Consider the following 21,404-nt stretch of genomic DNA (forward strand, 5'->3'; position numbering starts at 1 on the left):
ATGTATTGTGATGAATTGTATGAGCCCCAATAAATTGATTAAAAAAAAAAAAGAGTTACAGTCTGGGAACTCACAGGGCCACCTCTACTCTGTTGAATAGATTTACTGTAAATCAGAATTGACATGATGGCATGTCAGTGAATTCATTAAAATATATATGTATATAGTGTAAAAAAATACATCTATCATATATTCCATAGTTCAATCACGTCCAGCAAAATTGTACATTTGCTACCATAATCCATTTCCAAATATTTCTTTTTCACATGGACTCCTTGATATCTCCCCTTCCCCTTGCCACTACCACTGTGGTTCTGATCAATAGTGACCCTATGCACAACAGAAGAAAACACCGCCCGGTCCTGTGCCATCCTGACAATTGTCCAATGCCTGAGCAAATTATTGCAGCCACTGTATCAACCCATCTCATTGAGTGCCTTCCCCTCCTTCACTGCTCCTCCAATTCACAAATGTCCTTCTCCAAGGATTGGTCTGGGTGGACAAAATGTCCAAAGCATGTAAGGTACAGGTTTGTCACCCTTGTCTGTAAAGAGCACTCTGGGCTTACATCTTCCAACACAGTTTGGTTTGTCATTATATCAGTCCATGGTACTTTCAACACTCTTCTCCATTCTCACAATTATTCCTATGCTTCAGCCCATTGTTTCCAACACCGTGTCAATCCATCTCCTTGAGGGCCTACCACTTTTATGCTGCCCAACTACTTTATGAAGCATGAATCAGGTACTAGATTCGCCTGAAAAACTGTCCAAACTATGTAAGATGAAGTCTCGCCATCATTGCCTGTATGTGCACTCTGACAGTGCTACTTCTAAGACAGGCTTGATTGTTCCTTTGGCACTCAATGTTCTTGCCATATTATTATTTTTTTAAATTTAGTAATTTTATTTTTAAACATGTATGTATTATTTAAATTTGTACATTCTTATTTGCATCTAATCCACATATTATACAATTCAATATTTCAATCATTCAATCATATCAAGAAAAGTTGTATAATCACTACCACAATCAATTTTAGAATAACCTCCCATGCTTAAATCGCCTTTAAAATGAGTTGTATAACAATCAGTGCTCTCTCCCCACTCCCATCTTCCTTGTTTACTCTTGACATCCCCTCATCTTCCCCATTTCCACCCCCATCCTTACATCTCCTCCAAGCCCTTACTTCAGTTATTATCTGTATGCATTGTCTCCTTCTGTGCTTCACAAACTGGAAAACCCAATAGATACAATAGAAAAACAAAATTGAAATAAACTGTTAAGGATAAAATAATAATAATATAAAGAAAAAATACAAAGAATGAGTAAGAAGGACAAGGAAAAAAGAAAACCTTCAATATTTAAAAAGCCAAGGAAGAAATATTTTGTTAGGGAACATGCAAGGGATACTTGCACCTAGAACAAATTCAGGTTGGGTCAATAGAGAGATGTGTTTGTCTGGGTAGACTAGAGAAACAAATTCAAAGACACTTATATGTATATATGAAAGCGGTTTAAATACAAGAGCAATTGAATATTGAGAAAACGTCCCGGCTCAGTCCAAATCAAGCCCATAAGTCCTATATTAGCCCATATGTCTGATAACAATATATAAAGTCCTCTTTAGATTCATGGAATACATGCAATGATGCTGAATGCAGGAGGATCACAGGTCAGTGGATTGGAAGTCTTATGGATCCAGCGACGTTGTAAGCATCTCAGTGGCTTCTCCAGGTCCAGATGTCTGGTTGTATCAGGGGAGTTTCATGTGGCTTCTCCAGCTCCCAGGACATAGCATCATGTGTCTTGTCAGTAGAGGGTCTCTCTGGGAGTTAGCAGAGAGAGAGAGAAGTGTCAAGAGTTGCCAGAATTCCTAGAAGAAGGCCATGCCCACACAGAAGCTTCATTGGTTATATCTTGATTGACAGGCCAGACTCCACGCCTTCACTTGTAATCCTCTCAAATTCACACCAGATTATGTAACTACCACAGGAGGTCAGCTGATCAAGTGTCAAGTTTGATCCAACATAATCAAGATCACAATGATATCTGTGGGTAAGGTTGTTCTAGACCCTTGTCTGTGGTTAGTGGGAGGTCTGCCAACAGTTTAATCTAACTCATTACTCTGCAGATGGGTTTTGGGCTCCCACTGTCTTCCATAGCCTTCTACCACTTGGGTGTTAATAATTTGAGCTCTGATACCACCATCACCATATTAAAATGCATTGATTCTTCTACTTTGGTCTTCTTAATTCAATGTCCAACTTTAACTTTCATATGAGGCAATTGAAAATACGGTGGCTTGGATCACCTACAGAGGCCCTCTGCAAGGGAATCTCCAGTGGCCTACAAATGGGCTTTGGGTCTCCACTCTGCACTCCCCCCATAATTCACTATGGTAAGATTTTTGTTCTGATGATGCCTGATCACTTCGAAACCTCGTGATCGCACAGGCTGGTGTGCTTCTTACACGTGGGCTTTGTTGCTTCTGAGCTAGATGGCCACTTGTTTACCTTCAAGCTTTTAAGAGCCCAGACGCTATATCCTTTGATAGCCGGGCACCATCAGCTTTCTTCACCACTTTTGCTTATTCACCCGCTTTGTCTTCAGTGGTTGTGTCGGGAAGATGAGCATCATAGAATGCCAATTTAATAGAACAAAGTATTCTTGCATTGAGGGAGTAGTTGAGAGGAGGCCCAATGTCCTTCTGCTACCTTAATACTAAACCTATAAATATAGGCACAAAAATCTATTTCCCCATCCTCATATAATATATTTGTATATGTACATGTCTTTATCTAGACCTCTATGTATGCCCTTTGCCTCCCAGGTCTTTCCTCTATTTCTCTTGACTTTCCTCCTGTCCCACTATCATGTTCAGTCCCCACCAGGGTTTCAGCAATTCCTCTTTGTTACATTACCCTTGATCGTGCCCTACCAGGCCTCCCACACCCACCTCACCACCAACTTGGATCATTTGTTGTTCCCTTGTCCCTGGGTTTGTTAGCATCACTTCCTTTCCCCCACCTCCCCCTCTCCCATGTCCCCCCGGAACTGTCGGTCCCATTGTTTTCTCCTCCAAATTGTTCATCCAGCCTATCTTATTTAGACAGACCTGCGGATACAATAACTTTCACAAAAACAAGACAGAGCAAAGCCAAGCAACAATATACAGCAAAACAACAACAACAAACCACTGACAAAGAACAAATTAAAACCCAACAAGAAAGAAAAGATTGTAGTTATTTCAAGGATCGTTGGCCTTTAGGAGTGTTTTCCAGTCCAGTCTGGATACAAGACAAAATTCTTGACAACTTCAATATTTTCTTTGTTTACTATGATGTTACCTCCCGGTCCAAATGTGACCATTTTGGTTTTCTCTACATTGAGCTGTCATCCATAAGGAAGGCTTCAGGCCATGATCTTCATCAGCGACCGCTTCAAGTTCTCTTCACTTCCAGCAAGCAAGGTAGTCTGCTGGAATAATTAATAATTTTAGGAAGCCATGGTGATTCAGTGGACGTCAAATTCACCCTGTAATCACAGGTCAACAGTTCAAATCCACAAGTGGTTCAACAGGAGGAAGATGAGGCTCTCTACTCCTATACAACTTAAAGTATTAGAAGCCCAAAGGGACTGTTAACCTTTGTCCTACAAGGACTCTGTGAGTCAGAATTGACTCTATGACAGTGAGTATAATAAATAATTTTATTCTCAAGCTTTATTTATACAGTTGATCCCTAGTAAATTTCATTTGGTGCACACTTAATGCAATTCTTTCTGTGCCTCTTATGTAGTCCACAAGCAGAATATTTTGAAATAAAGATGTATATGCATAACTTTCCAATATTTTCTTTCCTGGTATTCTCACAATTTTATAAGGACATATCATCAACAAAATGAAATTATATGGTCTATTAATTTGGGTTTTATAAGACTAACACTAATGATATTTATTTCATTCTTAATTCCACAGTTTATTTGCTTTTAGCTAAACAAACAGAGCATGATATAAGTTATTTAGTATATATCAATGCATTGAATACTTAGGATGATTTCTCAGTATGTCAGCTCTGAAGTATTTTTTCCCATATAAAACTCATATATTTGTAAAATTTTATAAAATAGAAATGATCCTTTATTTAATATTATATATATTGGACTATTTAAATGAAATTAATTAAACTTATTTCTTTAGCATCTATTTCTTCATGGAGTATGGATATAAAATTCAAGCAATATTCCTGTTTTCATAATACTAGTTATTCCACAAATGTTAATTCAGTACATGCTTATTAATCATTTAATAGTTGCCAATCATAGTGCTGGACTTTAGCAATATGATGCAAATGAAATATTTATGACCACATAGTTTTATTAAAATTTACTTCTAAAAAAGAATTTTCACCCCATTTTATTTGTGATGTTCCTTAACTAACTCAAAAAAATTAAGAAAAACAAATTAATAGTATACGTAAAATATATAAATACCTAACTCTCAAACCTAGACTCCAAAACAAAGTCCCAGATTCCATCCCTGACAAAATTAATTTTATACTAAATCTTCTATACCAGCCTATGTTACACATTTGGTAAAAATAATATTTTTTCTAGTTAGCAGACCTTTGCTTGTAGCATCAACTATAAGTAATTTTGTACTTAAAAAAAATTCACAATGAAGAATGATCTAAAATCCTGTCATCATAAATGAATTATATACTAGTTACAATAAATAAGTATACATAAAAACAAATGAACACTATCCCTCCTCCCGCAAAAAATAGTGATTCTTTCATGAAGTACTGGCTAATGAATTTCTTCACATTTGAAAGACTATTAAATATTATATTTCAATAGATAATTAGTTTCTAAAATAAATGTATACACTTTAAGGAAGGATCTATACGTTGCAGTATTTATTTTTTCGTGATTCACTTTTTGATTGATGAATTCAGTTCATATAACTTTCTTCTCATTTAGAAAAGTAAAACAAAAACAATGCATTCACTGACCACATGGAAAACCACTGTAGGGGAATTAGTATAACTGAAAGACAGCATTGAGTATATTAATCTAAATGAACTTTATATTAATATTGAAAATGTGCTTATATCTCTATACTTTATAGCATTTGTTTTATTGATTTGAATTAGAATTTCTTTTTTTAATCATATTATTGCGGCTCATACAGCTCTTATCACAATCTTCACACATACATCAATTGTGTAAAGCACACTTATACAATCATTGCCTTCATCATTCTCAAAACGCTTGCTTTCTGCTTGGGCTCCTGGAATCAGCTCCTCATATGTTTCCCCCCCGCCTCCCCGTACACCCATCCCTAATGAACCCTTGATAATTTATAAATTATTATTTTATCATATCTTACACTGCCCGATGTCTCCCTTTACCCACTTTTTTGTTGTCCATCCCCCAGGGAGGAGGTTATATGTATATCCTGTAATCAAAAAGAAAGGGTGAATTGGAATTTCTTTAAGTATTTTTAAGTATCAAAATTATATATGCATATCACATAAGCCTTATGCTAAATTTTATACAATAATTAAAGGCTTACACTAGAAAATATTACAATTCATACCTTCTTAAATTTCATAGTTCAGTATGCTAATAGTATCACTAGTACTATAAGCAACACTAGTAACAGCAGGTTAGCAGTATAATTACAAGACTATTAGTAATAATTTAAGGTTATTGAGTGTTTTGTGACTGCAACCATTCTATATGCTTGGAAAATTATTAATAATTTTTATGAAAATACAATGTGGAGAGAAATTATTTAATAGATGCCATAATATATTTGAAGATCCATACCTGCAATGAGCATTGAGGAGAATGACAAGGCTAAAAATGAGGATATTTAATTGATTATAGTGATAGGAATATTTTAAATCTCAGCAATTTTATATTGATTATGAGTGATAAACTTCAAAATAACAGATAGGACTCATGATTGCAAGTAATGAATTCTTTAGTACCTTTTCATTGTTTTCCAAAGGTTGAAGTGTATGCAGAAGTTAAGTGAACAGCTCTATAGGTAAATGTCTTTTGTGTGAATATTTTGGTTATAATATATCACTGTCCAATCTTTAGTCTGGCTCTAAGTAAAATACTTAATTTCTCTTTGCCTCAGTTTTCTTATATGTAAATGGGGATAAGGGTAGTTACTACCTAATACGACAATTGTTAATGATAATACATATTAATGAAGAATAGGTAAATGAAAGGTTTTAAACTGTCTGAGTGATGCAATCAATAAGCACACACATTCCAGTGCTCCCAAGGTTAAGATTCCTCAATGAGAAGATTCAAAGCTTTAGCTACGTGTAAAGTTAATATTATAGCCTAGATTATTTGTTTATTTGCTTCTATTGGTGAACCTTTTTTTTTTTAATATGGAACGCTTCACGAATTTGTGTGTCATCCTTGCGCAGGGGCCATGCTAATCTTCTCTGTATCATTCCAATTTTAGTATATGTGTTGCCGAAGCGAGCACTCTATTGGTGAACTTATTGCATTTGTTTAGACTAGCTAAGTATATTTTAAACATTTCTGTTCATGTCCTCTTGAAAGAAATGAACATACCCAAGGGCTTCAAAATGATTGTAGAAAAAGTCCATTATCTTTTTAATTCCACTTCCCATGAACTTCCTGAAGACTCCCACTATAACCACGTCCTTTCAGTACTGCTAAAAAATAAAGGTAAAAAATCTCAAATGACAGTTACACACCTTTTAACATTCTTCTCATCGGATGTTGAAGTAAGATTTTAGTAGTGCATGTATTAACTAGTGCAGGTGATTCTACATAAAAAGCAAAAAAAAAAAACCTGTTTTCAGGACTTGTCAAATTATCCGTTGTTAATGTGCAAAATAAAGTATAAAAAAAAGAGATGAGCATCACAGAAAATTCACCTCAGGCAACAAACATGTTAGCATTACCCTGCATTTGTTGCCACCCAAAGTGTGTGCATTTCTAAAGTGTTGCATATGGCGTTCCACATGAACAAGTGAACATTTGATGTTAAAATATGGCAGCAGTTTTGTGTTCATAATGCAGATGTCTCAAATAAACATTTTAAAACATACCTACACAGATATAAATTTCAGGACTCATATAGTAAAACTCAGGATCTCCAAATAAATAAATACATCACAGGAAATGCAATACTTGTACAAGTCTTCTAATAGTACTGTGGGAGGTATGATGCATATTTGATTCATACAGGAGAAAATACATGCAAAAATTAAAGTCCTAATATCTGCAACTGATCACATGGCCATAACTGATAATTCGACCGTCTTCCATTCATGTTACTCCCTTTACCCTCAGCAAGCACCTCACCTGATTGCAGTTCTTTGCCTGGTAGAGTGACACACATCTGGGTCATTAATAGTCATGTCAGAATAGGGTTGCTGTAATTTACCATTTATTTTATCACAGGGCATTGTAGTATTAAAGATTACCTAAGGCATCTCCTGGACTCCAGATATATTCTTCTTTACCTACACTATGTAACATCAATCCCATTTTCTCTTGGTAATCAGGTTCAATCATATCACTCAATACAAGTAACTCCCTTTGCTTGTTGATCCAGATGCATAAGGAGGCCAAAGTAGTCAGGAAGGATTCTTAATTGCCAATTCAATGTAATCAGTCTTGTGTCCCCAAGTGCAAGTATTCTTCCCATTGGAACTAAGACCTCCAAGCCTAAACATCATAGGGTCACAGGGACAGAAGAAAAATGTTTTGAGGAGGTTACTAGGATTAATAGTGAATGATGCCACTCTCATTTCCACTCTTTCATTCCTACAGCTGTGATTCCTGGCTATTTATTGGAGAAACAGAACCATGTTTTGGATACTCATTTAGAGTATATACAGTCTCCTGGAGAGTATTGCCCAAATCTGTAAAGGTATTGAAACCTAGCTGGAACCATAATTGTATCTTTAGAAGGCCATGTGATTTGCTGTATCAAGCCAGATGCTGCAGGGAGAATAGGCATATGATAAAAGCAGTTGAAATCTATGAGCATGGGCCCATTGCAATGCTTCGTTTGCTCTGAAGTGAGGCCCTTAATTTGAGGCATGGCTGTGTGAGAGACCAGTTATCAACAGAGGCTGTCAGGGTGTTGATCCAAAATCCTAGGGGTCTGCACTTCAATTCTTCAATAAGGACCTGCCAAAGACTGCATTTCAATCAGCTACGGACACTGTAAACAACATTGGACCCACCCGAGCATATGCGAATGGCAAAAGGCAGAGTAGGTTGCAGGGGCGTCCGAACCTGTTGCAGTCTTCTTTTGTTCGGAGGCTCCAAACCTAAGCCCTGACGTTGAGAAAAATAAATAAATAAAACAGCTTACTGCTATATTGTTTCTATGATTCTTGTGTACAATTATCTTGCTGTTATTTATATTTCGCTGCTTCCTCAGATATTGTACTTGTATACTTGTTCAAAGTTTTCAAATCACGACCCGTAGGGGAGTGAGATTGAAGGAATATTATTTTGTATTAATTACTCCAAAAATAATTTTTGACCAAAGATTAAAAAATAAATAAAATATTGGTAAGGATTCCTTTTTTAAAAAAAACATAATGCAGAAAATTTCAGAAATACATTGTCAAAAAAAACCTAACAAATTCTATTTTGGTCTTAATTTTTTTTAATTTTAAAATTTAGTTTTATTAACAATTTTTAAATAATTTGTTTAACAATTGAGGGAAGAAAACATAGGAGAGAATCTTAGTGATTTAGGAATAGGCAATGTCTATTTAACATATCAAAAAGCATGATCTGTGAGAGGAAAAAGGATCACTTGAAATTCATCAATATTAAGAAATCCTATCATTTGAAACACATTCTTGCTTTTAACAGTTTTATTGACATATAGTTCACATAACATACAATTCAATCATTCAATATTATGAAGAGTTGTACAATCATCAACCCAATTAATTTTGAGCATTTTCTTCTCAAATGCAATTAGCTCCCCATTTCCTCACAATGTCCCCTGTCATACTCCCAAGAAACCAATAATTCTGTTTCTCTCTACATAGGTTTATCTATCCTGGATTTCAAATACAGGAAAACATACCAAAATCAAAACAAAAGAAAACAAACAAACACAAAATCAATAACAAAATAAAACAGAGAAATACCTCCATAGAAAAGAAAATTTAAAATATTAAAAACTAGAACAAATTTAAAATGAGTCAGAAGGGAAATCAAATGGTAAGATGTTAAATGGTACCTAGCTGCATCTGCAATGATCCACTCTCCAGTGCACACTGCATGATAGCAAGGCTATTCACATCCCTGGTGTATGGTTAGAGGAATTCAGCGGAAGTTTAATAACATGTATTTCCCCTTCACTTTTTTTTTAAACTGAAATCAATTAAAAAATACGTCAAAAATGAGACCAAATGATAATTAATTGCATTTTAACTGGACTATATTTGCCACAATTAACTTTATGATGATCTCTGTCTGATAACAAGGCAAGTCACATTCCTCAACTATGGTCCCAGGGGATTCACCATAAGCTTAGTCCATGTTTGGATCCTGCAAATGGATTTGGGGCTTCTATTGTCATCCATAGTGTACTGTCAACAAGGTGTTCATAATTTAGACTCTGCCCTCTGCACCCACTGAGGCTCCACTAGCATCCCCTTCACAAACAACAGCAGCAGGAAAAAACAGTGACTTTATCCTCATAATTTACAAGATGAAATGAGAAGTTTTCTGTGTTGAATCTATTTAGAATATATATTAAATTATATTTTATTTATGCTGGAAAATCACATGATAACCTAATAAAGGATCCATAGTAGCACATTGGGTTAAGCAGTAGGTTGTTAACCACAAGGATAATGATTCAAACCCACAATTTGTTTTGCAGAAGAAAGTTGAGGTTTTCTGTTTCTATAAAGCAATAATTCTCAGAGAGTACAGGAAGAGAGGGAGGGGTGGGTGGGAAGGGAGGAGAGGGAGTTTATCGCATTGATGACTGTATAACTCCACTCGATGGGAGTCAGGAAACAGAATTGTATGTGAATGGCTATGTTGGATCACATAAGATATGGCAAAAATGATTATAGAGAAAACTAAATAAGGGGTTCTGAGAAGAGGGTGAGGGAGGGGATAAAGGGGAACTGATATGAAAGCATTCAAGAAGAAAGAAAATGTTTTGAAACTGATTGTGGTGGCAATTGTACAACACGGCTTGTTGTGATTGAACTATGGAATGTTGTGATATCTCTAAGAGCTCCCAATAACATGATTAAATTTTAAACAATTAGAAAACTCCTCCATATCACTATTTTGGTGGTTTCACACTCTTGGTCTTATAAGTAACGGTCCAGGAGTAATCACAAGCCCTCAGCCCTCTGAAGTGTAGATAGAAATCCAATAATGGGTGTTCTTCTCAAAGGTCATGTGAAAACTCAGGACTTAGGGAAGAAGGCCACGTGAAGGTATAGGCAATGTGAAACCAGAAAATAGCTTGGCAGTTTTGTTGCCACAGTAAAGGAACACCAAAGACTGGCAGCGTGTGAGATGAAAAGATGCAAAGAAGACGTCTTGAGAGCATTTAGTTAATTCACGTCCCTCATGGCATCTTGATGTTGAACATTTAGATTCTATAAACTAGAGATTAATTTCTCCATTGTTTAAGCTGATCGTTTGTTTATAATTTACTATGGCATCCCAGGAAACTAAGACAGACGCTAACAATAGCACTTTGAAGGAATAGCTAAGTCTTTTGTGTTTCACTTTGAACCCAGGACCACAAAACCCAACTTTCTTCCTTGACTTGTGTTCTTAGAAGACACAGAAGGACGTCTTTTTGTCAGTCAACACTTCAATTTAGAAATTAGGGACCACAAGTTAGTTATCCAAATAAAATAGTACCATTTTTGCTTCTACTCGAGTTCTAGCTTCTAGAGTTCAAGCTAGGAAACATTACATTTGTGGGAAAAAATTATTATGTATTTTCTAAATAAAACTTCCAGGTTTCACCTTCTGCTATGTATGCAAGAGTAAGTGTAAACATATTTGTAGTAGAGTTCCAAAATATTTTAACATTCTTCTATGATAAGTGTATAGCTCCAGACAAGTCAAAAATAAATTTCTTTTTCTTTTTTTTTTTGGTAATACATTTCTTATACATAATCTTATTGTCGTAATGGTTTTTAGATCCCAGCAAATTGGTTCTGGCTCATATTGACCCTGTGTACAACAAAACAAAACAAGACTTCCCGGTCTTTCATTCTCCTCACAATGGTTCCGTGTTTGAGCCCATGGTTGCGGCCATTATATCGATCCATCTTCTAGAGCACCTTCCTCTTTTGTTGCCTCTCTGCTTCACTAAGCATGATGTCCTGGTCTCTCTTGATAACATGTCCAAAGTACTTTAGATGAAGTCTTGATATCCTTGCTTTCAAGGAGCATTCTGGTAGAGCATTATAAAAGTGTAGTCTTGTTTTATGCATGGATTCTTCTTCACTCTTCCTTATTCGAAGTCCAGGTTTAGTATGCATATGAGGCAGTTGTTTGTTCTTTTGGCACTCCATGGTACCATCAATATTCTTGTCCAGCAAAATTACTCAAATGCATTGACACTTCCTCAGCCTTCCTTTTTCAGTGTCCTTATTCACTGGCCCTATTCAATGTCTTTATTCAATGCCCACCTTTTACATGAATGTGAAGCAATTGAAAATGCCCTGGGTTAGGTCAGTGGCACCTTGCATCAGTTTTCTTAACTCATCAAACTTACAATTCACTGCCATTGAATCATTTCTGATTTATAGAGATCCAAGAGGTCAAGGGAGAATTGTACCTGTGGATATCTGGAACTGTAACTCTTTACGGGAGTATAAAGCCTCTTCTTATTCTCTTGGAGCCACCTAGTGGTTCCAAACTACTGATTCCATCGTTAGCAGCCCATTGAGTAACTATTAAGCTACCACAGCTCCTCATAGTGATCCTATAAATACACCATTACTTTTATTCAACTTGGTGTATTTGACCTTGGACATTTTAAAATATATTTTTATACTTTATTTCTGAGGAAATGGTAAAAAGATCAGAGAATAATTAGCAGACACTGTGAATGAAGATTGTAGAGAGTGAGCAACACTTAAAAAATCAAACCAGGCATTGCTTTCTTGAACCTGCAACAAGAAGGCATCTAAAATATAAAAGTGATGTGGAAGACAGAGAAGTAGACTCAATACTAACGACAACTAGTGTACTCTGTAGTAATAACATACAAGATTAGAAAACATTCCTACATCTTTCAGTTCCGTTATCTCATTATTTATAAGACAAAAAAATTTAGATTAGGTCTACTCCAGGGTCTACTCCATTTGCAAACATTCATAATCTTGATGAAAAAAATCATAAAATAACTCAAACTTCATTCCTAATGAAAATTATTTCAAGTTTCACTGAATATGTTATATGATAAATATAACAATTAAAGTATCCGAGAAGACAATAATAAAAAATAAACAAAAAATACCCTGTGAAACTATAAAGCCATTATTCATTGTCAGTTATTACTAAGTATTCAGTTCCCATTTTATCTAGCTTCACTCAGACCCACATAAATGGTTATCATTTTCTTTCTATTTTGAAAATGTGATGTGTTAATTTCCCCAGGTTTGTAAGACAAAAGTGAACAAAGAAATCAATAAATTAAACATTATTATAACATGTGCTTTTATAATCATCATTTAGTTGCATGTGTAAATGTTTGTGGCCCTTCATGATGGTAAACTGAACTGACCTGGGAAGCTGGCAAGTACTTTACAGATATTTTTATTTCCATAGTAATTTTTCTTTTCATTTAAAAAAAACAAATCATTTTATTGTGGGCTTTTACAGCTCTTATAACAATCCATGCATCAATTGTATCAAGCACATTTGCACAACTGCTGCTATTGTCATTTTCTTTTCTTTTTTTTTTTTGCCATCGTCATTTTCTTTTCTTTTTTATTTTTAATCATTTTATTGGGGCTTATGCAATTTATCACAATCCATACATACATCAATTGTGTAAAGCACACTTATACATTTGTTGCCCTCATCATTCTCAAAATGCGCTTTCCTCTTGGTTTCCTGGAATTAGCTCATTTTCCTTTTTTCCCCTCCCACCTCCCCCCTCCCTCATGAACCCTTAATAATTTATAAATTTATAAATAATATTATATCTTATCTTACACTGCCCTGCATTCTTAAGAAAGAATACATCTTATATTTTGCACCTTTATACTAAAATCATGAACTAGATGTCAACTGTTTAAAATTTTCCACTTAATATATCAATCACATAGATTTTTGTTTTGAATTATTTTTCTCCTTGTAGGACAATTCCACAACACTATAGGATTCTATAAATTCCTTAAGCTTATGTTCTCAAGTTCATCTCAGACACCAATGTCTTACTTTCTTTTTTTTAAATCGTTTTATTAGACCAATGTTTTACTTTTAGTGATTCTTGGTAGTTAAGAATCTTATCATACCATTTTGACTTTTCTAGGCCATTTAAGGTTGGAAAGGTCACTGACATAATTTTGTTGATTTCTATTGAAAATGAGGACATGAACAATTAACTCAAAAAATTAAAGAAAGAAAATCAAGCCTACATACAATAAAATCTAAGGTATAATTTGGAGTTGCTAATTCCAAAAGATAACGGAAAACCAAACATATTTTTGTCCATTCCATAGAAAATGATCCAGTGGAATGCACATGTTATCAAACAATATCATTACTATCACAAAAAGTACCATTTTGCTGAAGATAATTGAAAAATGGTTGCAACAATACATTGATAGAAAACTGTCACATATTCAAGTCATATTTGTTAAAAAAAAAGTGGAAGGAGACATATGGATCTTTGCTGTAGGCAAAGGATACCAGAAAGATGTTTACCTGTGTTTTATTGTCTACACAAAGACATTCAACTGTATGGATCATAACAAAGTATGGAAGACTTTGCAAAGAACATAGAAACTGAACAATACAAAGGTTCACTGCATGGTTCGAAATTGGAATCTTAAATGAGAATGTGCATCAAAGTTGTGTCCTTTCACCATTCTATGCTCATTTTTATGCTGAGCAAATAATCTGAAGAAGAAGAAAATGTCATCGGATGGGAGGAAGGCTAAACAATAGATGACGCAACCTTACTTGCTGAAAATAATATAACTTACATAACTTTAATGTGGTTTACACCTTAACATAAACAAAACAAAAATCTTTATAGTGAGATAAATAAGCAACATGATAAAGGTAGAAAATATTTCAATTGTTAAGAATTTCAGTTTACTTGGATTTGCAATGAATGATCATTAAATCAGTAGTCAAGAAATCAAGCAACATATTGCATTGTGTGAATCAGTACTTAAGACTTCTTCAAAGTGTTACAAAGCAAAGATGTTCTTGAAGACTAAGACCTGTTTGAGGCAAGCTATGTTTTTATTGCTTAAAATGCATGAAATAGCTGGATAATAAATAAGAATAATTGTAAGGAATTATGCTATCATATTGGCATAGTTATACATCAGGCTGTTAACTGAAAAGTCACCAATTCTAACATCACTGCTGGTTTGCAGTAGAAAGATGATGTTGTCTTTTCCCATAAAAATGTACAGCCTTTAGAACCATAGCCTATAGACTAGAACTACAGGCTATGAATCAGAAGGAACTGATGACTATCGGCTGGCTTAAGAATCGCTGCCCTTGAACTACGATGTTGACAAAGAATAGTAAATATACAATATGACAATGCTTTGAATCTATGCATAGGTTTCCTGTGACCACTTCCTTCAAAGTGGGCAGTGTCCTCCTTCTTCTTTGTTCCTAAGCTGGACTCTGCTGAAATCTGTTCATGTTGGGTGACCCCATTGGCATTTAAATATCAGTGACATAGCTTCCCGCATCACAGCAACACACAAGCCACGGACGGCAGTACAACAAAATGACAGACAAATGGTGGAACAATACCATGGACTACCTAAATAATAAACAAATCTGGGTTGGAAGAAAGACATCCATAGTGCTCCTTAGAACTAAGGTTCGCATCTCATATACTTTGGCCATATTATCAGAAGTGATTATTTTTAAACAAAAGACACCATGCTTTATAAAGTAGAGGGTAAGTGAGAAGGAGAAAGAATACCGATGAGATGGGTGACACAATGCCAGCAACAATGGGATCAAAGATGGTAACACTTGCAAGGATGACCCAGAACTCGGTAGTATTTCATTCTCCTGCCCATAGGGTCACTCTTAATCGGAACGGACTCAACAGCACCAAGCAACACCAATTCTACCCTAGAGGTAGGAGAACAGTTTAGCTTTCCAAAGTTATTCAAGGATGCTGCCATGATAAGACATTCTTGGGTTAAAGAAAAAACTTGATATTCATGAAAAATAAATCAGCATTCCCCTTGTTTGCTTTATCTTCATTTTCTTTCCCATGTTCTACTGCAGCAATGAAGAGGCAAGACCTGCTGTGCACAGAGTTGCTGTGTGCTAGTCTGAAGGATCCCAAGCTTAGAAAATGCCTTTTAAGATAATGAAGTTGATTACAAATTGTTGGTTTGTAGGATCTAGGCAGGCTCTCTACATCATCGTTTGGGAGATTGGCTTAGAAGACTACCTGACCTGAGAGCAGAAGTCCGTCGTCCAAGGATGTGAATAGCCTTGCTATCAGACTGAGCATTGTAAAGTGGACTATGGTAGACATGGGATAAACTACAACACTCTAATGATTTGATCTCCTTTTTGACCTCTTTAAAATTGTTCCAATTTTTAATAATTTCTGTTTCTTTTTGACAGAGGTTTTCTCTGTTTTGTTTTGTCGTCGTTATTTTGTTCGCTACTTATTTGGGTTTGTGTGATTTTCTGTATATGAAATCCAGGATGGATAAATGTGCAGAGACAGTAACTGGATTAATAATTACCTAGGGACTTGGCAGTGGAGGTTGGAGACAAATGGGGAGCGAATAACAATGAACATGAAAAGTAAATGTTTTAGCAATGAAAAATACAACTTTCCTCCAGTTCCTAAATGCTTCCTCCCTCCCCACTCCCACTATCATGGTCCGAATTATACCTTGCAAGTCTGGCTAGACCAGAGGATGTACACTGGTACAGATAGGAACTGGAAATCCAGGGAATCCAGGGTGGATGATCCCTTCAGGACCAGTGGTATGAGTGGCGATACTGGGAGCATAGAGGGAGAGTGGGTTGGAAAGAGGGAACCGATTACAAGGAACTATATGTGACCTCCTCCTTGGGGGACAGACAACATAAAAGTGAGTGAAGGGAGATGTCAGACAGGGCAAGATATGACAAAATAATAATTTTTAAATTATCAAGGGCTCATGAGGGAGGGAGGAGCGGGGAGGGAGGGGGTAAAAATGAGGACCTGATGCCAGGGCCTTAAGTGGAGAGGAAATGTTTTGAGAATGATGAGGGCAATGAATGTACAAATGTGCTTTACACAATTGATATATGTATGGATTGTGATAAGAGTTGTATAAGCCCCTAATAAAATGATTAAAAAATTTAAAAAGAAAAAGAGTCCAAAAATCCCCCCCCAAAAAAAGTAAATGTTCTAGAATGGATTGTAGTGATGATTGCACAGGCCTTCTTAATATGATTAAATGATTAAATTGTATGATATGTGAGCTTTATGTCAATTAAACTATTAAACATAAAAACAATGTGGTTGCTATAAAAGCTACCCAAACTTAGCTCCCGAATAAGACAATAGCTTTTCAATTGTGGTAAGAAAGCCCTCTGGCTATGAGGAAAATATAGTCTTTATTTTCCAAGTTATTTTGATCTACAAACATCGTTTGAAAAGTAGGTCAGTTCTACAACTGGCAGTGAATCTATTCAGAAGACATTGAATGATGAGAGATACCCAAGGAGCCTTGTCTCCCAATTGTGTAGTTTTTTGGTGGGCCAAAGAAAACCAGGGTTACCAATAAGGAAAAATTAGCCTATAGAATTGTGAAAAACTAATTTCAGCTCTTTAAAGATTTGTGGCATTTTTTAAAGCAGAAATAGGATTGTAAGTTGGAAACTAACAAAGGCAAAAGGGAAAACCAGACAAAAGGAAGAAGCATGTAGGTAATGGCCAGTGGTTGTCCTCTAAAAATCCAGTCATGTCACCCACAGAATAATATTTTTTAAAAACCCTCAAACAATAGCAACAAAACAACAACAAATAATCAAGTGAATTCCACCTCATAGCAATACATCTAATGAAACTTAAAAACTGTGCCCTTCAAATTCAGACTTATTACTCAACATCAACCAACAGCCAAGATCACCAGAAATTAGAGAAAAACTTACACTACAAAAGAATAAAACGTCAAACTAAATTGCAAATTAATTACAGCACATATTCCAAGATAGGAAATACAATTAAAAGTCAGTAAGTATTTTAACATAAAAAAGGAAACATCCAGGAATTTAGAATCATTTGTCACTAGAAAGGAGAATGCAGAGAATGAAAAAGCATTATCTTGGGTTAAATAATTATATATATATGATATTCCAATTATTTAAAACACATGTTTGAAATGGTGTTTTATTTCTTTATAAAACACAGATATTATTAGATTTCTCTATACCTTATTCCAAATATATCAAACTTATAAGTACTTCCAACCAAACTCACTGCCATTGAGTCAATATTAAGTGTGTTACTGTGGGTTGACTGGATAAACTAATCCAGACACATTAATATGTGTTTAAGGTAGAAGTTTATATGAAAGAGCAATCATTTATTGAAAAAACATCCCATCTCAGTCCAGATCAAGCCCATACATCTGATATTAGCCCTCATGTCTGATACTAGTCCATAAATTCCTCTTTAGACTCACAGAGCACGTGCAATGATGCTGAATGCAGGAAGATCATAGGCTGGTGGGTGGAAGATCTTGTGGAGCCAGTGGCAGTGGAAGCATCTCAGCCCTGGTGCCGGTCTCGACGTGGCTCCTCCAGTCCCAGGGCTCTGACTGTGATCATTGTGGCTCCAAGTGGCTTGTCAACAGAAATGTGTAGCAGAGAGAGAGTGTGTGTCCCATCTCCAGGGAAGAAGAGAGGAAGTTCTCAGAATCCTCATGATCAGGCCATACCCACAAGGAGATATCACCAGGCTGTGACCTGATTGACAGGCTTGACTCCACCCCTTTGCTCTTAATACCTTCAAGTTGACATGGGAGTATGTAACTACCATAGTGACTCATATTGACCCCCTGTGGGTTTCTGGGACTGTAACTATTTACAGGAGTTGAAAGCCCAGTCTTTATCCAGAGGAGCTGTTGGTGGTTTTGAATGTAGAGCATGCTGATTGCAGCACAACTGTTAATCACTGCACTACCAGGGCTCCTTACAAGGTTCAAAATATACTTAGAAGTTTTAATATGTTAGAGTTTGGCAAAGTAATTCATTCACTTATCAAAAAAACCAAAACAAAGTCTGTGCTATCAAATCAATTCTGATGCATAGTGACACTATAGGAAAGGGTAGTGCTGCCTTTGTTAGTTTCTGAGAGTTTAACTCTGTAGGGGAGTAGAAAGTTTCTCTTTCTACCTCAGTTTTGTTAGCAGCCTAACATGTAACCATCATGCTACCAGGGCTCCTCAATTCATTCATTCATTAGTCTTTATTATCACCCAAGATCAGTGGTTTCTGTCGGAAATGACATGAAGTATTTTCTTAGATATACAATTCCAACAAAGATCTATTCAATGCCAGCCAAACATGAATTAATAACATAAATATCATTTGTACTGTTCATTTTAAATGCATAAAACATCAGATCTCTTAGAGTTTATAATCTGAAAAATAAGAACATTTTATATGTGCATATATTTAAGCATCTATCTCTAAAGCAGAGAGACTATAAATCAGATTAGTTGTTTAATTTTAGTAAACATTTAAACTTTCATTTACCATGTGTGATTTCAAATTTAGAATCTTAAAAACATTTATCCTGGCCATATGAAGAATAAGCCACAGATCCATAAAATCAAGTTAAAATGAAAACACATCATGGGTTTAAACAGATATCACAATATTATTATGGAATTTTAAAATAACTATATGAAACACATTAGAAATATAAGCAGTTTTGTTTAATTAGTGTTATGTAATATTATATAAATGAGTCATCAACTAGTGATTTATTTTAGCAAAGAAAGTAACGTAAACTAAGTTGGTCTATTTAGATTTTAGATTGAAAGCATACCTGATGTCTTGAGAATAAATTATTGCCATATAGTGTCTCCATTTCTATACCTTTACATTATACACCAACATAGTTCAGGTTACTGAGGTATTTTAGCTATAATAATAAATTAAAAAGCCAAACTACTTTTCTGCAAGAACCTCTTTCCTCTTTCCAGTAACAGATTAACATTGTCTTTTTGAAAAACATCACACAATTTAATTATTATTGAGTAAAGTCAGGATGATTAGTTAGTAGAGAATATAAATCAGCAATTTTATTAGAGCATGAAATTAAGTACCTCATATAGAAGATGGAAGCCCCAAGAGTTTATAGATGAAGATATTGACAAATCAGTTCATTCTAATACAAATGATTAGTGGTTGCATTTATATAAATGGATGGAAGGGTCTGGTAATATTAAGTGCACACACCAAATAATTCTATTAAAAAATTTTAATGGCCTGATCTTATATTCATTTAACAGCTTACTTATATTTTCTAGCTCATATAAAGCACCCAGGATGAATTTCCATAAACGAGAAATGTGAGAAGTTTAGGTGATTATCTAATAACAGAAAAATAACACACTTGGGGACCCAAAGACCTGGGAAGCAGGAACAATTATACTTTGAATTAGAGGGGTCATTTTCTATGATGGTTTGAAAATTAATATAACCAAGCATTTTTCCCCGGCATTTTCTTCAGAAATTGCTGAAGTAAAAGAAGTAATCTTTGGAGCAAATATAGCCATGGAGTGGGCAATTACTTACTGATTTTAACATGCACGTTAGATCTATGCTGTATTGAAAGACTGAATATTTCATTCTTTTCATTCAAATTTGTGTGTAACAACACGTGGTTTTCTGGGACATCAGGCTTCTGACTAAATAACCCCTAATTACATTTTAGAAGACTAAGAAAAAATTAACAAAATATTTCATGCCGATAACATATGCTTCATTTTGCATATTTGAAAAATTAGAATTTTATCTAAATTTTCCATTTTTTTGGCCTTGATATTATAGTTGGGAGTCTCTAATACCACTAAAATGGAAAAGGAGAAAGTGAAGGTAAAGAAATAGGAAGAGGGAAATATGGAGCAGGGGACTATGGATGATGGAACAAGGAATAGGAAGAGGAGAAAATGAATAAAAGGTAAACATATTTATATGTGTTTTGGCACTTTGCTGCTGAGACAACATAAAGCTGTTTATAAACTGTTTAAAGAATGTCAAATTGGTAATTTTAACATATAGCTTCCCAATTTTTAATTGAGTTAACTTTCTAGATAGTGGGCATGTACTCTTTTCAGAGTTATTTTTCTTTCTAAACAATTATGTCTAAAAATGTTAGTTGATATTTCCAAGTACCTAGTAATCATCTAAATTACAGAGGGATATGCACTGGTCTGCTAATTGCATGGTCTTCAGTTCAAAACTACCAATGGATCAGTGGGAAGAAGATGAGGCTTCCTCTTCCTGTATAGTCTCAAAAACCCACAAGGGAAACTCGGCCCTCTGTGAGCCAGAATCCACGTATGGAAGTGAGTTTGGTTTTGAGAGTTTTACGTAAGACAAAAACAAAAACCTAACTCATTGCCATCGAGTCAGTGCTGGTGCATACTGACCTCCTATAGATCTCTGAGACTGTAATCATTTATGGGAGTAGAAAACCCAGTCTTTCTTCCGCAGGGTTGCTGGTGGTTTTGAACTGACGACCATGAGGATCGCAGTTCAATGGGTGACCGCAATATCACCAGGGCTCCCGTCACTCTAAATAGTTGAGGGCAGTAAATTCAAATGTAACTTTACAAAACTTTGATAAGCACAAACACAGAAATCTATGGGACTAGGCTGTGGGGATAAAATCTCAAATTCTTGAAAAAAAACCCACCTTATTACCTTTACCTTATCTTTCACATAAAAAAATAAGCTCACTGCCATCAATCGAGCTCTGACTCATCAAACCAAACCAAATTCACAGCCATTGAGTTGATGCTGACTCATAGTGACCCTATACGACAGGGCAGAACTGCCCCTGTGAGTTTCTGAGACTAACTTTTATTTTTTAATTTTAATAAATCATTTTATCGGGGGCTCCTACAGCTCTTAAAACAATCCTT

At 35.3% G+C, this 21,404-nt stretch overlaps 1 non-coding gene across 1 annotated transcript; it reads right to left on the reverse strand.

Moving 5' to 3' along the window:
- Nucleotides 1–6,410: 6,410 nt before the first annotated feature.
- LOC115873583 lies at nucleotides 6,411–6,517 on the reverse strand. Its single transcript, XR_004048482.1, has one exon. It is a non-coding gene; the product is annotated as a U6 spliceosomal RNA (small nuclear RNA).
- Nucleotides 6,518–21,404: the final 14,887 nt, after the last annotated feature.

Source organism: Echinops telfairi, unplaced genomic scaffold, assembly GCF_000313985.2.
Source record: "Echinops telfairi isolate 266 unplaced genomic scaffold, ASM31398v2 ScPeMD7_7469;HRSCAF=8507_0, whole genome shotgun sequence".
Taxonomy (NCBI): domain Eukaryota; kingdom Metazoa; phylum Chordata; class Mammalia; order Afrosoricida; family Tenrecidae; genus Echinops; species Echinops telfairi.